Source organism: Mus caroli, unplaced genomic scaffold, assembly GCF_978045245.1.
Source record: "Mus caroli unplaced genomic scaffold, Mus_caroli_1 scaffold_5, whole genome shotgun sequence".
NCBI lineage: Eukaryota > Metazoa > Chordata > Mammalia > Rodentia > Muridae > Mus > Mus caroli.
In genome coordinates, this window is record NW_028227260.1 from 75,899,499 (window position 1) to 75,916,535 (window position 17,037).

The 17,037-nt window shown below is 39.6% G+C and overlaps 1 long non-coding RNA gene across 1 annotated transcript in view; it reads left to right on the forward strand.

Moving 5' to 3' along the window:
* LOC115030102 (uncharacterized) overlaps window positions 1-17,037 on the forward strand; it is a 256,428-nt gene that overhangs the window by 186,653 nt on the left and 52,738 nt on the right. The window contains exons 4-6 of the long non-coding RNA XR_015047090.1: window positions 4,189-4,377; window positions 5,170-5,289; window positions 8,211-8,336. This is a non-coding gene — a long non-coding RNA (uncharacterized LOC115030102). The remainder of the gene's footprint in view (window positions 1-4,188; window positions 4,378-5,169; window positions 5,290-8,210; window positions 8,337-17,037) is intronic.

Consider the following 17,037-nt stretch of genomic DNA (forward strand, 5'->3'; position numbering starts at 1 on the left):
AGATTTTTATATGTTTGTGCACAGCACCTAGAACCATCCTTGGTTCTTATGCTGCAGGTATTGTAGTCTCCTAGGTTTGTCTACCTTGTTGGATTTAGAAGCTCAATAAAGTATTTAGGAGCTAAAATACTAGATAAATTATATGCTCCAGCATTCCAGAGTCTGAGGCTAGAGGATTATAAATTCAAGGCCATCCTAGGCTATTCACTGAGACTTTGTTCCAAAATGTAATACCCAAATCTAAATCTAAGCATAACAACAACAACAACAACAAGAAACAAATACACATACCATAAGTGTATACTTTTCAAAAATGGCAAAATCAGTGCTCCAATTTAACATATATGCAAAATTTCTTCAGCCCGGTAGAGATAACAAATAATTTTGCTGGACTGAAATGACTTTAGCCAGAGTTAAGTTCACCATAACATCAATACAAATTCTACTAGAAGTTTATATATTGTTTTATTATAAGAGTTTAATTATTTCAGGATAGAATTAGTAGTGTAATTGAGCCACACAGACATAAACTGAGACACCCAGAGTGTTTGCATTAACCTTTATCTCTTTCCTTCACAGGACTTTGTCCTTTTCCTTAAATCTCTGTTTATCACAGTCACATGATAGTAGTCACTCTCCTTTAGGTACGTTGTGATTATTATTTTTAAAGTGTGCCTTTATCTTGGTAAAATCTGCTTTGAATGTGCAAGGAAAATAGAATTTCCATCCCTTAAATAAGGAAGGGCAAAGAGAAATCTAGAAACATTTCATTTCGACTTGTTGGCTTTAATTTTGAGACCTTGTGGCAGTAAATAAAGAATATTGGAAGAAGAGGAAACAACAACAACAACAACAACAAAACCAACCAAAATCCCCCTGCACCACAGCAACATGTCTTGTCCCATGCTGCTTGTCCCTACACCTGATTTCAAATGTAAATTGCACAGCATTTAGCACTAATGAAAATACTCTAGTGAAGGAAATTGTTAAGATTTTCTGGTGCTCCCCTAGGGGTAATATTAAACACCCCGGTTACTAACATCTCACTCCAAGGAGACAAAAATGTGCACTGAGAATACAAAAGCCCTGTTGGCATCTAAATGTGGGCCAATTAATTTGCTGTTATCGACATGTGGCTTTGCAAGGAGACATGAAAGTAGGGCCCAGGAAAGCTATTGAGATCGCTATATGCAGGGCTCCTTGACCCTGGAGTTTTCAATGCTTGCTTAATCATGACATTCTGCTTTCTATTTATTTATACAGTTGCTTCAATGAACAAATTAATAATTATACAGCACATTGACAAACATGCCGGGTAATATTTGCCAGATTTTAAATTAATTTAATTCAAGGGCCACTTCATTTCCAGGATTCATCCGCACATCAGGCATCCGCCTTACCTCGTTGCTATTCATGCCACACCAAGATTTGTCATCATTTCCCCCTTCTTTTCTTCTTTTCAGACAAAGACAGCACTACTTGCCATGCCAAATAAAGAGACACTAACAGGCAGGTGGAAGACAGATAGATGACAGACAAATAGGAATATAGATAAATGCACAGACAACATAAATTTAGAAAGAAGGATAATAGCTGTTCCAATGATATGTGAAAAACAATTAGAATCCACTAAGATCTCTTTATTTTCTCTTTAGCTCCAATTTGCAATTTATCTTCTCTTGTTTCATATCCCCAAGCCTTCTTTACAATTTACAGACTGGAAATTCAAACAAATAGCTCATAGTTTGAGAAATGATTACTTTTCTTGGAAACAATGACAGAAAAAAAATCGTATAAAAATGTAGTTTCTTGGGTTTGGGAAGATTTCAAGAAGCCAGGCGAGATTTCAGGTTGCTTTGCATATCAGTAAGGCTTGAGCCAAAGTTAATGAGGTTGGATTGTATAGAAGAAGGGTCAGTTGATTTTAGAGAGATTACAATTGAATTACCAGCCATAATTGCACATTTGTATTACTAAAAAGGAAAAAAAGGTTTTAGTTGAATTGCAGTGTATTATTATATATGTAGTTACAGGTACAGATGAAACCTTGACCCTTACGAAAAACTAATACCAAAACCAACCAACCAAACAAACCTAATGAACAAGATTTCAAGAATATGCCTTTATTACTGATGCCAATATGAGAAAAATATTGACTGAGCTAGGGTTTCTGCCATTAAAAGTAGGTCTGGACATCAAATACATTATCCTATTCTCATGGACAATAATGAAATAAATTTAATGAAATATTAAGTAGTTACCTTGAACAAGAGAACCATAAACTAGAAACACATTCCAGAGAAGTAGTGACCTAGTAAGTTGTTTCTCATGTGGCTAGCACTCTAGGATTTGGGACATTAATAGAGCCTTCTTTGTCCACAACCTTTCTGATTACATGTAAATCAGTTGTCAGTTCACGTTTAGGGAGAACTAAGCTATTTCTATAAATCTTGCTCTTATATGGTTGCTTATCCTGTGTGTGGATCAATACCTATCTGAAGATTATGCTAAGACTGGTAACAATTTTGAGCAAAACCATCACAGGATATTGTGACTGTGGTGATATAATATTTACTACTGAAAATACAGATGCAGATTAGTGTGTGCATGTATGTGTTTGTACGTGTGTGTTTGTGTGTGTTGTAATAGTAAGAGATATTGAATTTTTCTCTGGAATGTGTTTCTTCATTATACTTAGTTTAGATTTTCCATGTTGGGATGGGAGTGGGGAAACCACAGGATAGTGTTGCTAAAGATAAATCTTTTCTCTTGGGGGAGAGAAATACAATTTATAGACTATTTTGCCATGTGCATAGTTGTTTGTCTGTCCAGGAGAAAATATTCTTATAATGCTATATTTTCATTTCCTAAGCCCAGAAAGCTATTTAGGTACTACGCTACAAGGTGGCTCTTTTATATATATATATATATATATATATATATATATATATATATATATATATATATAAATGGAGCAGCAACCATTTAGAGAAAATCAGGCAAAGTCTAGGCTGATAATTTTAGTGCAAGCAGGCTTTTGCTTCAGTACCCGAGATAATTGTCTCAATCTCCTTTTTACTCTGCAGGGTCACAGATGTCAAAAGGCATTCCCACATGCAAGTGGAAATTGTACAATACATAGCCCAGAAATTATGTGTCTTTTACTTAAAAAAATCAGGTAGACCTATATGCCACAATAATTATAAAAATTATACTAGCATTTATTTGGTTATATTAATATGCTATTTGTATTAACTAGTTTTACTAATTACCTAATTACTGCCCGCTAGGGTAATTACTCATCTTGATTAAATGAATGTTGAAAGGTGAACTCACAGGCATGAATTTGGTAATCATTTTCCTATCTAGAATAAAAATGCTGAGGGCAGATGCTCAATCCATTTAGTATTCTCATTGATTGTGGAGCTCGAAGGAGTTTGTAAGGTGTAGTTCATAAAACAAGTGTGACTAAATAGAAGATTGAAGAAAATAGGTGTAAATTAGAAGCACTTAGTGATGTTTCCTTTGATAAGAATGGAACATTAAAACGAGTGATTTTAAAGTCACTTAAAAAATGCATAGTGAGCAAGGCAAAGACACTTGACCAGATGGATTTGGGATTGAACCTTAGCCTTATATGGGTTGGGAAAGCAACATTGTTGCTGTTAGTCTCATTTTCTTATTCTGTCCAATTTGAATATTGTATTCCATATTAGCTTCTAGTGCTGTCGGGATGAGTGAGTCAAACAATGATTGTAAAATGGTCTCCAACTAAGGAAGGAAGCATCTTTAAAATCTGTGTGCGCTTCTCTAAGATTCAGATTTTATAAGCTTGACATACTATTAATAATAAGTCATCTTTGAGGTGGAAGTTATTACAGTAACAGTGTGAGGAAGAGACATTTCCAGAACAAGTGTGTCACAACAACTGAACTCCAGTGTCATCAATCTTAGGATGTCCCGGTTATGTGAGACAGGTATGCATTTCAACATACAAGCCACCCATATAAATATATGCATCCTGAAGGCAGAGACTTGGTCCCTTTTGTTTAATTCTGTGTTTTAGGGATTTATAAAAAGCTTGATAAAGTCTGCTTACAAAGTACAGTTGAAAAATTAAGGAATTAATGAATGATTATGTAACATTTGTATAATAGATTATTTCTTTTGTGTTCCCCATGATTCTAGGTTCTGAAGGTCACTTTGGGGACCACATTGGTGTTTCAAAAACTGTAAGATGTTACCACTGTGCTGAGCTTTTGCATGTGTTAGCTAGCAGCTGCTGTGGACTGTTATGGATTATACTGCCCAGCTATTATCACACAATATCTAAAGTGACAAGGAACTATATATCCTGCTTCCCTCCTCTTACCACAGGTATGTGGTTTATTTCATATTGAAACTTCCTCTGCTCCCAGAGTGCTTCTCTAGGCCATCACGACTAATGTTGAAACTAGGCCAGAAATAGGGACACACCCATTCCATAAGGGAGGTCACAAGAGTCTTTCCTAGTTGTTGGAAGGGCAGTCTCAGATCATATTAAAATGCTACCTATGGTGATTCAGAAAAAACAACAAATTCATTTCCTAAAGGAGTCCAGTGGACAGGACAACTGGCCACCTAACTGACTTCAACAGTGCAATAAATGCTCCTGAGTAGAATGTTCAAATGCAGAAGAAGACCTGCTCAGTACTTCCTGAGATCATCTGTTAGGAGGCATGCCAGCTACCCTTGAATGTCCCGTAACATGGATGTAGTAGAGGGAAAGGTTTATCTAGCATGTATACTTGAAAGAGTCCGCACCATTTAAAACCCTCCCTGCTAGTTTTCCTCAGGATATTCCATAAGTGTTAGCCTTAGTGCTTTTCTTAGTCAGGGTTTCTATTCCTGCACAAACATCATGATCAGGAAGCCAGTTGGGGAGGGAAGGGTTTATTCAGCTTACACTTCCATACTGCTGTTCATCACCAAAGAAGTCAGGACTGGAACTCAAGCAGGTCAGGAAGCACAACTGATGCAGAGGCCATGGAGGGATGTTACTTTACTGGCTTGCTTCCCCTGGCCTGCTCAGCTTGCTGTCTTATAGAACCAAGACTACCAGCCCAGAGATGGCACCACCCACAAGGAGACCTCCCCCCCTTGATTACTAATTGAGAAAATACCTTGCAGCTGGATCTCGTGGAGGCATTTCCTCAACTGAAGCTCCTTTCTCTGTGATAACTCCAGCCTGTGTCAAGTTGATACAAAACTAGCCAGTACAGTGCTCTTAATAAGATTAAAGGTGATGAGGTAAGTTAATTATGGCCACCACCATCAAAAGGATTAGTATATTAGTGGTTGCAAATAAATCATTTACCCTGATGAACAAAACTTTAGAATAAAATCAAGTTGGAGTATGATTTGGATAATACTTCATGAATTATTTTCCTTTTATGAAGCAACTATTTTTAATAAGATCTTCCTTAGTGCATTTGGTGGGGACAGGATTGCATGAGATATTTTAATTACATGCTGGGACTCTAAAAGAGGTGCAGCTACACATTTCCTTTTTTGCCATGGGGCATTGACATGTTAATTTTTCACTTAATTTCTGGATATTAATTTATGACTTAGTCTACTGAACTCTATTTGGTCTTTGGATCCATCTTTCACACAAGCAGACAAAGCATGATCTTATATTTTTGTGTAACTTAAGCAGAAGATGAAGAGTTATTTTATTATTTTTAAGAATGTTGAAGTAGGCTTTCAGTTGTTCTAAATACCATTTAAAACTTTTAAAAAATGATCTATTTTTACTAATGTTTATCAGTTTATGTTTGAGTACCATATGTGTGCAAGTGCATACAGAGGCCAGAAGAGGCCACTAGAGCTAGAGCTACAGGTTAGAGGAAAAACAGACAATAGAGAAACCAAAAGGAGTTTAACAAGGTTTATTTGAGACCATATGAGAGGGAGGGAGAGAGAAAGAGAGAGAGAGAGAGAGAGAGAGAGAGAGAGAGAGAGAGAGAGAGAGAGAGAACAAGAAGTATGCTCCCTTAACCAATAACTCCCTAAAGGCCTTTAAAGGACACCCTTCTCTCCAGATAATTGATAACCAAGATAGCACCATGGAGAAAAGGAAGTGAGTATGTGTTTCTTTTTGCCCATTTTTATTAAGTCTATCCCCTCAGTACTTGGTCTCTTCCATTCTCACTAGAATTGACTATTTTTTCTGTCTATATATCATCTATTATCTATATATACATCCAATTATCTAGCAATCATCTATTTATCAACTATCTATCTATCTATCTATCTATCTATCTATCTATCTATCTATCCATCTATTGCTGTTCCTTATTCCAGGATGCTTTTATTTAAAAAGAATTGGAAAAAAAAAAGTCCACAGCTGCCATCTCGACATTCCAGCCTCCTAGTGTCCTCTGGTACAGTATCATTAGAAGTGTTTCTGTTGCGATCAGAGTAGGTTGTTTATTTGTTTGCCCTCAAATCCATTTTGTACATTCTTCTGTTCAACTTTATTTTGTAGTGAACAACTGCCACTGATTTCTGATTTCTAGGCAGGGGTGCACTAGCAGATGATTGCAGAGTGGAAGAGAGAGCCAAGAAACAGTTTCTCTTGCTCCCTCTCTCTCTCCCCCTCTGTCTCTCCCTCTCTCTGTCTCTTCTCTATCCCTGTTCCCTTTCACTGCTGCAAACTGTTTCCAATAGTTGAACTCTCCCATAACCCCTGTTAAATATTAAACTCTCTTTGCATGTGACTTTTATTTGGCCCTCTCTCTTGTATTCTCTACCTGCCAGCTCATTCTTTCATAGTTTTCCTCAGGTTACTCTCCATCTGCCCTGTCTTAAATGTTCTCCAGGTTTTAACCTTTTCATTGTTCATTTCATCCAATATTTCATTCAGTATTCTTCTTGGGCAACCTCATCAGATTGAATGATGCTAACCAAGTGATTCTCAAATCTCACTTTCAGTTTGGGTCTTTTTTTTTTGAGTGGTAATTATTTATTTCCTTCTCATCCTCCTTTTCTTCCTCCTCCTTTTCCTCCTCCTCCTCTTCCTCCTCCTTTTCCTCCTCTTCCTTTTCTTCATCTTCCTTCTCCTCTTCCTCCTCTTCCTCCTCCTCCTTTTCTTCCTCTTCCTCCTCCTCCTCCTCTTCTTTCTTCTCCTCCTCCTCACCCTCTTTCGTCTCCTTCTTCTCCTTCACCACTACTACCACCACCACCACCACCACCACCACCACCACCACCACCACCACCTACCATTATTATTATCTTTTAGCAAAACCTGGGAAAGCCAAAGCAACAGAGGCTGTACAGTTTGGGTCTTCTTTTCTCTTACTGTTAGACCTATATGTGTTCTACTGTACTCTGGGTATCAACCTGTGTGACATATTAAAGATTTTCAAAATGATCACTAATCTGTCATACAGATCTTCACTATTTGTGCTTCATTTCCTACAAATGAAATTTTACCAATCTAGGAATTAAAATATTGCACGTTGTTCTCAAATCCCCTGTGCACCTACTCATATTCTGGTGGGTCTTTTAATAGTGCCACCTGAACCCTGATATATCTGTCTCTTGTGAGGCTATGCCAGTGCCTGGCAAACACAGAAGTGGATGCTCACAGTCAGCTATTGGATGGAACACAGGGCCCCCAATGGAGGGGGTAGAGAAAGTACCCTAGTACTTGGGAAGAGAGTCCCTTTGGTCTTGCAAACTTTATATGCCTCAGTACAGGGGAACACCAGGACCAAGAAGTGGGAGTGGGTGGGTAGGGGAGCAGGCTGCTGGGAGGGTATAGGGGACTTTCAGGATAGCATTTGAAATGTAAATGCAGTAAATACCTAAATAAAAAATTGGAAAAAAGAAATAAAAAAAATAGTGCCACCTGAGTATTTTTCTTTTTCTGTGTCCCCATTGCTAATGAGCAAATTCAAACACGCATCCTTCTTGCCTTTACTTGCAGGTCTAACTTTTGTTTTGTTTTCTCTGCTTCTATTCTTATTCCATCCCTCAATCAATGTTTCAAATCACCACCCAAGTCCAATTGCTTAAGTAAACAAATGGTTATTTATTTCTTTGTACAAAACCATTCAAAGGTTACTCATTATCTACTAATTAAATGGTGAGCAACAAAGTTTTGCACTGTCACTATTGTTTGATTATTGGAATTATAACTATCTTCCAACATCTCCAACAACTAGGACTGGAGGATGCTCTGTCTACAGATTCAGGGACCTTGGCTTCTACATTTTTCTGGCTCTACTAGTTTCTTGGAGTCTTTTTCATTTGGACAGATGATGGATGGCGAAAGAGAATAAATATTGGAGGTGAGAGTTTTTTCTTTTCTCAACTTGGAAGTGGTGCACATCACTGATGCTCACATGCAGAACTGACATGTGGCAACATTTTACTGTAATCTGCAGGAGAGACTTAAAAACTTCATGGGGCTATATTCCTTCAAAGAATAGGGGTGATAGTGGTCTTGGCCACAATGACCAAAAGGAAAACAGTATTCACTTTATCATTTTTTACAAACTAGTTTAGGAGTCCTGCATCCTAACTTTTCCAGCCCCAACTGGCTATGCTATTCTTTGCAGCCCCACTGGGCATTATTTCTCTTAATTGTTGTACTTACCGCTGTATTTCATTTATTTCATGAGTGTAGTAAGGGATTTGGGTAAGTGACTTGTGGACTACAAAAATGCCCTACTGACAATAGTGCCCGAATCATAGTTTACATTTGTAAAAAATTGCTTGAGTTGACTATCAAATGCATTGTAGCTTTTCAAAAAATAGTTTTAGTATTCTTCAACAGTAGGTATCTGCCTAAATCAATATATTTTGCCAATTCCATCAAGATAAAAAATGTTGATTTTGTTTTCATATTAAGTTCTCCTTTGGGGTCTCAGAGCCCATCGAGATAAAATGATGTCTCCTGCTTTAGATTGCTTAATAATTAGGTTTCAGGGATAAAGGGCAAGTACAAACACATTTTATCACTCATGCAAGAAAAAGGGAAGTAATAAAGGCAGCTGTTGTCACTTGAGCAATGCATGAGCTGGGTTTAAAGGAGGCTCAAGCTCTGTTCTGAATGGAGATCATTGGATGGATTAGGTCTTACCTGTGTACTTTGCATGGCCTGCAGCAGGCCATCATATAGTCAGTGGGAACAGAAGCTGGGGAAACAATCAGTGAGGTTGTTCAGGCCAGAACACTCCAGGTACTTTGTAAGAGCAATTCATCTAGTGCTCTTCAAAGCACCCTCTCTGGTATTCTGCACCAGAGGCACATGGCTTAATGTAGAGAATTGAATTGTTCTCTAATTACTTAGTGAGATTAAGCTTCTTTGCAAAATATTTTCCTTTTAAAAACTTTGTCTGTTTAGACACTCAGGATACAAAGGATACTGGAAATTAGTTTTTCCAGTGGTCATCCATCAACTGCTGGCCTGGATGCAGTGGAGATGGCTTAGGAGACTTGGATGGTGGGTGTACTGGCTATTTTTGTGTCAACTTGACACAGCTGGAATTATCACAGAGAAAGGAGCTTCAGTTGAGGAAATGCCTCCATGAGATCCAACTGTAAGGCATTTTCTCAATTAGTGATCAAGGGGGAAAGGCCCCTTTTGGGTGGGACCATCCCTGGGCTGGTAGTCTTGGGTTCTATAAGAGAGTAGGTTGAGCAAGCCAGGGAAGACAAACCAGAAAAGAACATCCCTCCATGGCTTCTGCATCAGCTCCTGCTTCCTGACCTGTTTGAGTTCCAGTCCTGATTTCCTTTGGTGATGAACAGCAGCATGGAAGTGTAAGCCGAATAAACCCTTTCCTCCCCAACTTGCTTCTTGGTCATGATGTTTGTGCAGGAATAGAAACCCTGACTAAGACAGTGGGGAACTGAGCGTTAGGAAGGGGATGGTAGTGGTAGATGTGTCTGGCCTTTCTACCTTTAGATTGGGTTGGTACATTTAGGTTTTTGGAACTTTCTGAAAATAAAAATTGATCCATGTTAAAATAAATATGTGAAAACCCTACAGATTTTGTTGCCTCTTGTTTTAGTCATAAGAAAACAAAGTGAGCCAGGTAGTGGTGGCACATACCTTTAGTCCTAGCACTTGGGAGGCAGAGGCAGTAATCTCTGATTTCAAGGCCAGTCTGGTCTACAGAGTGAGTTCCAGGAGAGCCAAGGGTACATAGAGAATCCCTGACTAGGAAAATAAAAAGCAAGCAAGCAAGCAGCAAGAAAGAGTTAAAATCATAGATTTAGTTGGTGATGAGTGTGGTAGGTAGAAAGCCATATTTTTTACTTCCCCAGACTAGTGCCTTTTTACAGAGGCACAATCATTCTGTTTCAGAAGCTAATGAATTTATTTTAGGATGACCATATTACACATTTGTACACAATATAATCTTAATTCAGACCATGAGCAAATAACTCATGGCTATTCTAGAATTTGCGTCACTAGGAGCTACAAGACGGAAATTGAATTTGCTTCTAAACACCCCTGGGAGCTTGCATTGAACATCCTAAGCTGTTGCAACTCGAAAAAGGTGGTGGCTGTGGAACTTTCCAAAGCTGAGCTGGTTGCCTACCTAGAATTATGGAGAGTGGAGCTCTGCTCAGTCAATGCTCAATCACTGTGCTCAGAAATAAATTTAGAATAAGAAGCAAGTTTGCAGATGCCAGGGGCTGGAGGTCATTCTGCCTTTGTCCCTATAGCAATTAGCCACAAGGTGGCCACAGTTCACCCCTCCACCTGCATAGACTGTCTCCACTGTGTGCCCCTCGACCCCCTATGAAAAGAATTTTAAGTACATTAGGCAGTGTTTTTAGGAGACAAGAATATGTATGATTTCATCTTTAATCAGTGAATTTATGTTTTTTTTTTTTTTATGAAAGCGCTGAATGAAAGGCAACATAATACTTTCAGCTGAAAACGGATATAGCAAGATTTTTTTTTTTTGGCTAAAAAAAAAAAAAAAAAACCAAAAAAAAACAAACAACAACCCAGTGCATAGGCAGTTATATTGGCCTTTTTTTTTAAAAAAATCCTGAAATGAGGAAAGATGATGCTGATATTTTGATTAGAACATTATAACTTTTTTTTTTGGTAAGTAGATATTTCACTATGGTGAAAGAAATCAAATTCACTTGTAACCATGTAATGTGTTTCTCTAGTGGCCACCTTGGCATTGTGTGTCTCTATAGAAATATTTATGAGTCCTGGAGGAGAGTGGCTCTCTTCTTCTCTGATGCTTGATGGAAACCAAAGAGGAGAGTCCAGCTCTTCACAGAAACAAAGCTCATAGGGGTTTCCCTTCTCCACTGTTCATGGGGGATGCATTTCATAAAAGTAGAATTTCACTATCTTGCCATGGTGCTGAATGGTCCTTTGTTGTGGGGACATCCTGTGCACTGTCCCACTAGATACTAATAGCACCCTTCTCCACCAAAGCCTCTAGAGGTTCTCAAATGTCCCATGGTCAGCAAAAATCACAACCCCAAACCACTGCCACCCTGAGAACTGCTTTAATTAGTTTTGGGGAAAAAACCAAAAGCAAACCAAAACCAATAAACAAGACCTATCCTGAAGCTCTACCTGCAGTAGCATGTCTTTTTACCAGCCCAACATCCATTCCTTGGCTGCTCTTGGGCACTTTCACTGAAGTAACATGCTTATATTTTTTGAAAGGTTTGTTTCAGCTTTTTTATATATTCATTTATTTTTGAGAAAAAGTCTGTGTGGCCCTCAATAGCCTAGAACATGCCACATTGCCCTCAAACTCAGAGATCTGCTTGCCTCTACCACCAGAGTGCTGGTATTAAAGATGTGGGCCACCGTGCCAGGCTTTAAAAGTGTAGCCCAGGCTGACCTTGAACTCATGATCTTCCTGCCTCTGCTTTTTTTTTTTTTTGGCAAATCCTACCAGTGTGTGCCATCATAACAATCTCCAGTCTTTTCTTGTTGTTGCTTTTTTGTTTTGTTTTGTTTTTGTTTTTGTTTTTGTTTTTGTTTTTGTTTGAGACAGGGTCTCTCTGTGTAGTCCTGGCTGTCTTGGAACTTGCTTTGTAGACTAGGCTGTCCTTGAACTCAGAGATCCACTTCCTTTTGCCTCCCAAGTGCTGGGATCCAAGGTGTGCACCACCACCACCAGGCTCATCTTGAGCTTTTTAAAATCTGAAATTTCCAGTGGAAAATCTTGTTGCCGTCAACCTTGTCCTCGATGACATAATACGTTTTGAGCCTCTGGGATAAAACGTTATTGTTTGTTCCTAGTTGTTGTTCATGTTTTGTGAACCTATCCAATGATATCACCATTGTTATCAGATAGTGGTGGAGCTATCGCTATCAGGTATGCCTTTGAAAGCCTTATGTGTATATACAGAACTTGCAAGTTACACAGAGCACTGCAATCTGAGCTATATGGACTTGAGCTTTCCCATTACTCTTTACCCACCAATCCAAGCAAACAAGTTAAAAGACTATCTGTGAGCCCTGGAAGGAAACAGTGGTGATTTCCCAAACAGTTGAGAGCTGCCTTTATTTAAAGTCTCCCCCAGCTGGACTTGGTGCAGTGTTTCCTTTCTAAGATCTCAGATAGCAATGGAGTATCTCAAAGCTGTTGGAGGGATGCGTAGACAGCTTAGATCATCTGCCTGTGTGTGCTAGGCCCTAAGGGAGGTTTGGAGGTCAAACATGACAAGGACCCTGAGGTTACTGGTGCCACTGTAAGTACAAGAAACTGCAGCTTTTCTTCCTCAAAGTCTCTCAGGAGCACTGTACAGCCTGAGGTCAGGGAAGGAGAGCTTTGCTGCTGTGTACAGCCAGCTCCCAGGGTGAGCAGGGACTGTGAAAGGGGCCAGCTGCTGCTGCTGCTTTTTTTTCTCTACTGCTGAAATAAAAGCAATTTCCTTGCCTTGTGCAAAATCATAAGAGTGTTGACAGCTGAGAATATATGTGTGAATACTTTGGAGGCAGCAGAACACCATTACAGGAGGAGTCAAGTGTTTTTATTTTTTGTTTTTGTTTGTTTTTGTTGTTGTTTAGAGGTCATTTATATAGCAATCTTGAGTGATGTCCTCTAAAAAAAAAAAAACACAAAAAACACCCCCCCCATGCCAACTCACTTTTTATATCATGGGCCCCATGCTCTGGAGAACTAGTAAATAATTTGGCTGTCCAGTGCCTATTTCCTGTGAAGTAGATTGGAATGTCTGAGGATAGGCCCACCTGAGTGGTAGCAGGGTTAAAGTGAAGGATTTTTAATATGTAGCATTCAAACCATTTGCTGTTCTGTTTTTCATCCACTCCCATAAGACTGCTTCATTTGTCTACAAATGTCTATGTACTTGGTTCTTGAAATCTATTGCTAGGCCTCTCCCCAGAATTTCTGATTCACTCTGGGGTAGTGAATTTGCATCCCCAACAAATATTCCAGGTGCTGCTGCTATCATTGCAGGTTCCAGAGCCACAAAACCACTGTTCTGTGGCTGCATTAATTCTTCTGGATTTTTTTTTCTTCGAGACAGGGTTTCTCTGTATAGCCCTGGCTGTCCCAGAACTCACACTGTTGGCCTTGAACTCAGAAATCCGCCTGCCTCTGTCTCCCAAGTGCTGGGATTAAAGGCGTGCACCACCACTGCCTGGCTATCTCTTCTGGATTCTTGCATTAAGATTTTGTGTCATTGTCTCTCATTCTTCCTTTGCATACCAAGTACACAGACCTCACACTTATCACTCCTTTTGCAATGATAAGCTCTTTCCTTTTGATTCCATGTATTCACCCATGCAAAATACACAGGCAAGTCCCAGCTATTGGATGTTGGGAACAGACATCTTATTTTTGTTTTCTTTCATTAAACCTTCATATAGCTGTGGGCACTGTGGTGGTTTGAATGGGAATGACCCCGTGGCTCATAGATTTCAATGCATTGTTTCAGATTGGTGGAATGTTGGGAAGAACCAGGAGGTGTGGTCTTGTTGGAGGAAGTGTGTCATGGGCTTTGAGGTTTCACCAGGTCTAGTCTCTCCCTCTCCCACTCCCCCACCCTCCCTTCTTTCCTCTTCCCCCCTCTCACATAGTTGTCTACTGAGATTATGATTTTACCTGTTTGGGAGCAGTTGCTTCCTTCCAATCTTTGCACTTAAGGATTAGACTGTACATGTGCCTCTTTTTCTTTTCGCAAAGGCAAAAGGGGGAGCTTGGATATGGGGCTCATTTGTTAGACTGCTTGCTCAGTATACACAAAGCTCTGAATTGGATCCCTGGCACTGAGTGCCTGTCATCTATTACAGGGACATCCCAGGACAGGGAAGGGGGAGCCAACATTGATCAGAAATTGAAAGTCATCTCAGCTACATAGTGAGTTTACACGAGATAGTATAGTATCTTTAAACTGTTACAGAATGGTGGTTTATTGTCAGTGAGCAATTCTGAAATAAATGTTAGGGCTCCATTCTAGAGCTTTTGCTTTTAGACCTGGAAAAAGAACACTTGCTTTAACTTGTGTTAACTTTTGGTTTTGTCACCTCCATTGATCTCATGGGTTAGGATTCCCCATTGTTAATTCTTCATAGCTATTTTTGTTTTCTGTTGCTGCATGATACTCTTAAAACAAAAGCCACACATTGTAGTGCAGTTTAATCAGTTAATCAGTTAGTCAGTTTTCATACAGGCTAGTTGAGGTTTTTGTTCTGGGTCCTGTAAGTCTGAAATTAAAGTGTTATTTCAGCTGATTTCTCATTTTAAGAACTCAATAGAGAAAGATACATTCATCCTAAGATCACATGTTACTAGCAGAATCTATTTAAAAGAGAATGGAAGCTTACTTCTTCAAAGTCAGCAAAAGACAGATGTTGGCATTTCTGCTTGGGTAGAAAGGTATCCTGGGACTCAGAAGCCCAGGAACTACACAGTTCTGAGGTGAGACAGTGACCCAAGGGAAGGGCATCCTGAGGCATGGGAGCCCAGGAACCACATAGCTCTGAGAGGAAGCCTCCTCAGTAGAGGCGTTGCAGCTCCTGGGGGCCTTAGCCCCACTCCTTCTCTTCACTTTTTCCCTTCTCTTCATTACTTCCTGTCTTCTTCCAATGAGTCACACCAGCCAGCAAATCTCATAAAAAAGATTGGAGAGTCCAGGGAGATGAAGGACGAATCTAGGAATTGCTGGCTATGCTCCTGGGAGGGAGCAGACAACAGGGAGTTGGACAAAGCACAGTGTTTATTATAGGAGTTCTTGGGGGTGGAGCTTTCTAGGGTGAGGCTTTCTAAGGTGAGGAGTGGTGGGATTTCAGGTCCTGAGCTTGGGGAAGCTCAGGGATTGGTGGGTTTTCCTGTTCAGGGATTGGTGGGTTTTCCTGTTCAGGGATTGGTGGGTTTTCTTCAGACTTTTTCACCTAAAGTTAGTATAATCTGGGAAGGGTCCTGCTGAGGGACTGGAAATGACCTCTGTGACAGTTATGACAGTTAGGGCGGTCTGGGGGATGGACACGGCTGCTGGAGCTCCTCAGGCGGGGGCCTGGCCACTTTCCTGCCTTGAGCAGGCACAGAGTTTATAAAGTATATACAGTTTACAAAGTCGACAAAGTTTACAAAGGGGACCCACCGCAGGGAAAGACTTTCCTGCCATTTGAGGGGCGTGAATATCCAACAAGAGTCTCCATTTCTTTGATTCTCCATCTAGATAAACATCATCTAATTAGGTCAGGCACACTTAGGGTACCCTCCCCACGTTTTCAGAAAGGAGCTTGCCTATGCAACCCTGGTGGGCTTCTACATCATGATCTTCCTGCATTATCAGGAATTAGTGTGGCACCACACCCAGATGTAATCTTCATTTGCAACAATGAATTCAGCTGATTAGGAACCTTTGTTACATCTGGAAAATACCTCCACCTTATTGTATTCCATTGGTTAGATGGAATTTATAGGACCTACTCCTCAGTCAAGGAGCAGGGTTTATAGAAGAATGTGGATTATTTTGTCTACCCCCGTGGCTAGGATGGAGATTTTTGATTGCAGTGTGGGAGACAGTGTTTGTTCCCTGAGAAACAGCACTATCATCCGTGGAAAGTAATTTATTTGGCAAGAGCATCCTTTTTTGTGCCTTCCACAACAAAATTCATTCTTGATTTATTCTTCTATGGTGTAGTCCAGTTTTTATTTCCAGTATTTTTTTCTAAATAAACCAATTATAAGTTATATTCATGTCACTGAAGACAAAACAGTGAACTAACCTTTATCCATTTAACCCAAAACAAATGGAGGTCCTTAATCAGAAATAACTAAGCTAACCAGGCTAAAACCCTTCATAAATCAGACCCCTTTGGGTATGTGTAACCTACAGAATGAGCTCAAAACTTGTGTATAATTTGCAGTCAAGATGAAGTGCAAAGGCAACCTTTCTTAACCCAGCCACAGAAGCATCAGTAGTCTTGGAGATCTGCTATTTTATGGTAGTTTAGGAATCCTCTTCTCTGATCTAGACCTAATGATATGAAGTATAATGGGCTTTCATGCTGCTGACATTGAGTTTTCCTTAGCTTATTGGGGGAATATCCTTGGGAAGTTAGAGCGAGCATCAAATGTGGATGTAGAGAATAGATGAGAAGGAGACAAGCCACATAGTGTAAAGGATGTGGTGGGAGATTTGTGGTGACACTTCTGGAATAGGTAGGGCTAATATGTTCCATCCTTTGCTCTAGCTCTTAAGTAACATTCTTGAAATTTCCAGGCAGTCTGCTTTTCAAAAGACACTGCTAAAATGAGCAGCCTGAGCATCTTCTGTCGCAAGCAGACCAACCAATGGGCTAGTCCTTTTCAAATCACCTCTCTTATATATTTAATGGCATCACATTTTTATTTCATAATTGCTGATACAGGCATAGAGCTATGTTTAGTAGTGCTTCCTGTAAGTGTCTGTACAAAACGACCTTCTGAATGCTATTTAAAAAGGGGAATATCAGTAAAGCTGGATGGCCTAAAACACACATAAAATAGGGTTAGAGATTTAATTACAGTAAAGTTATAC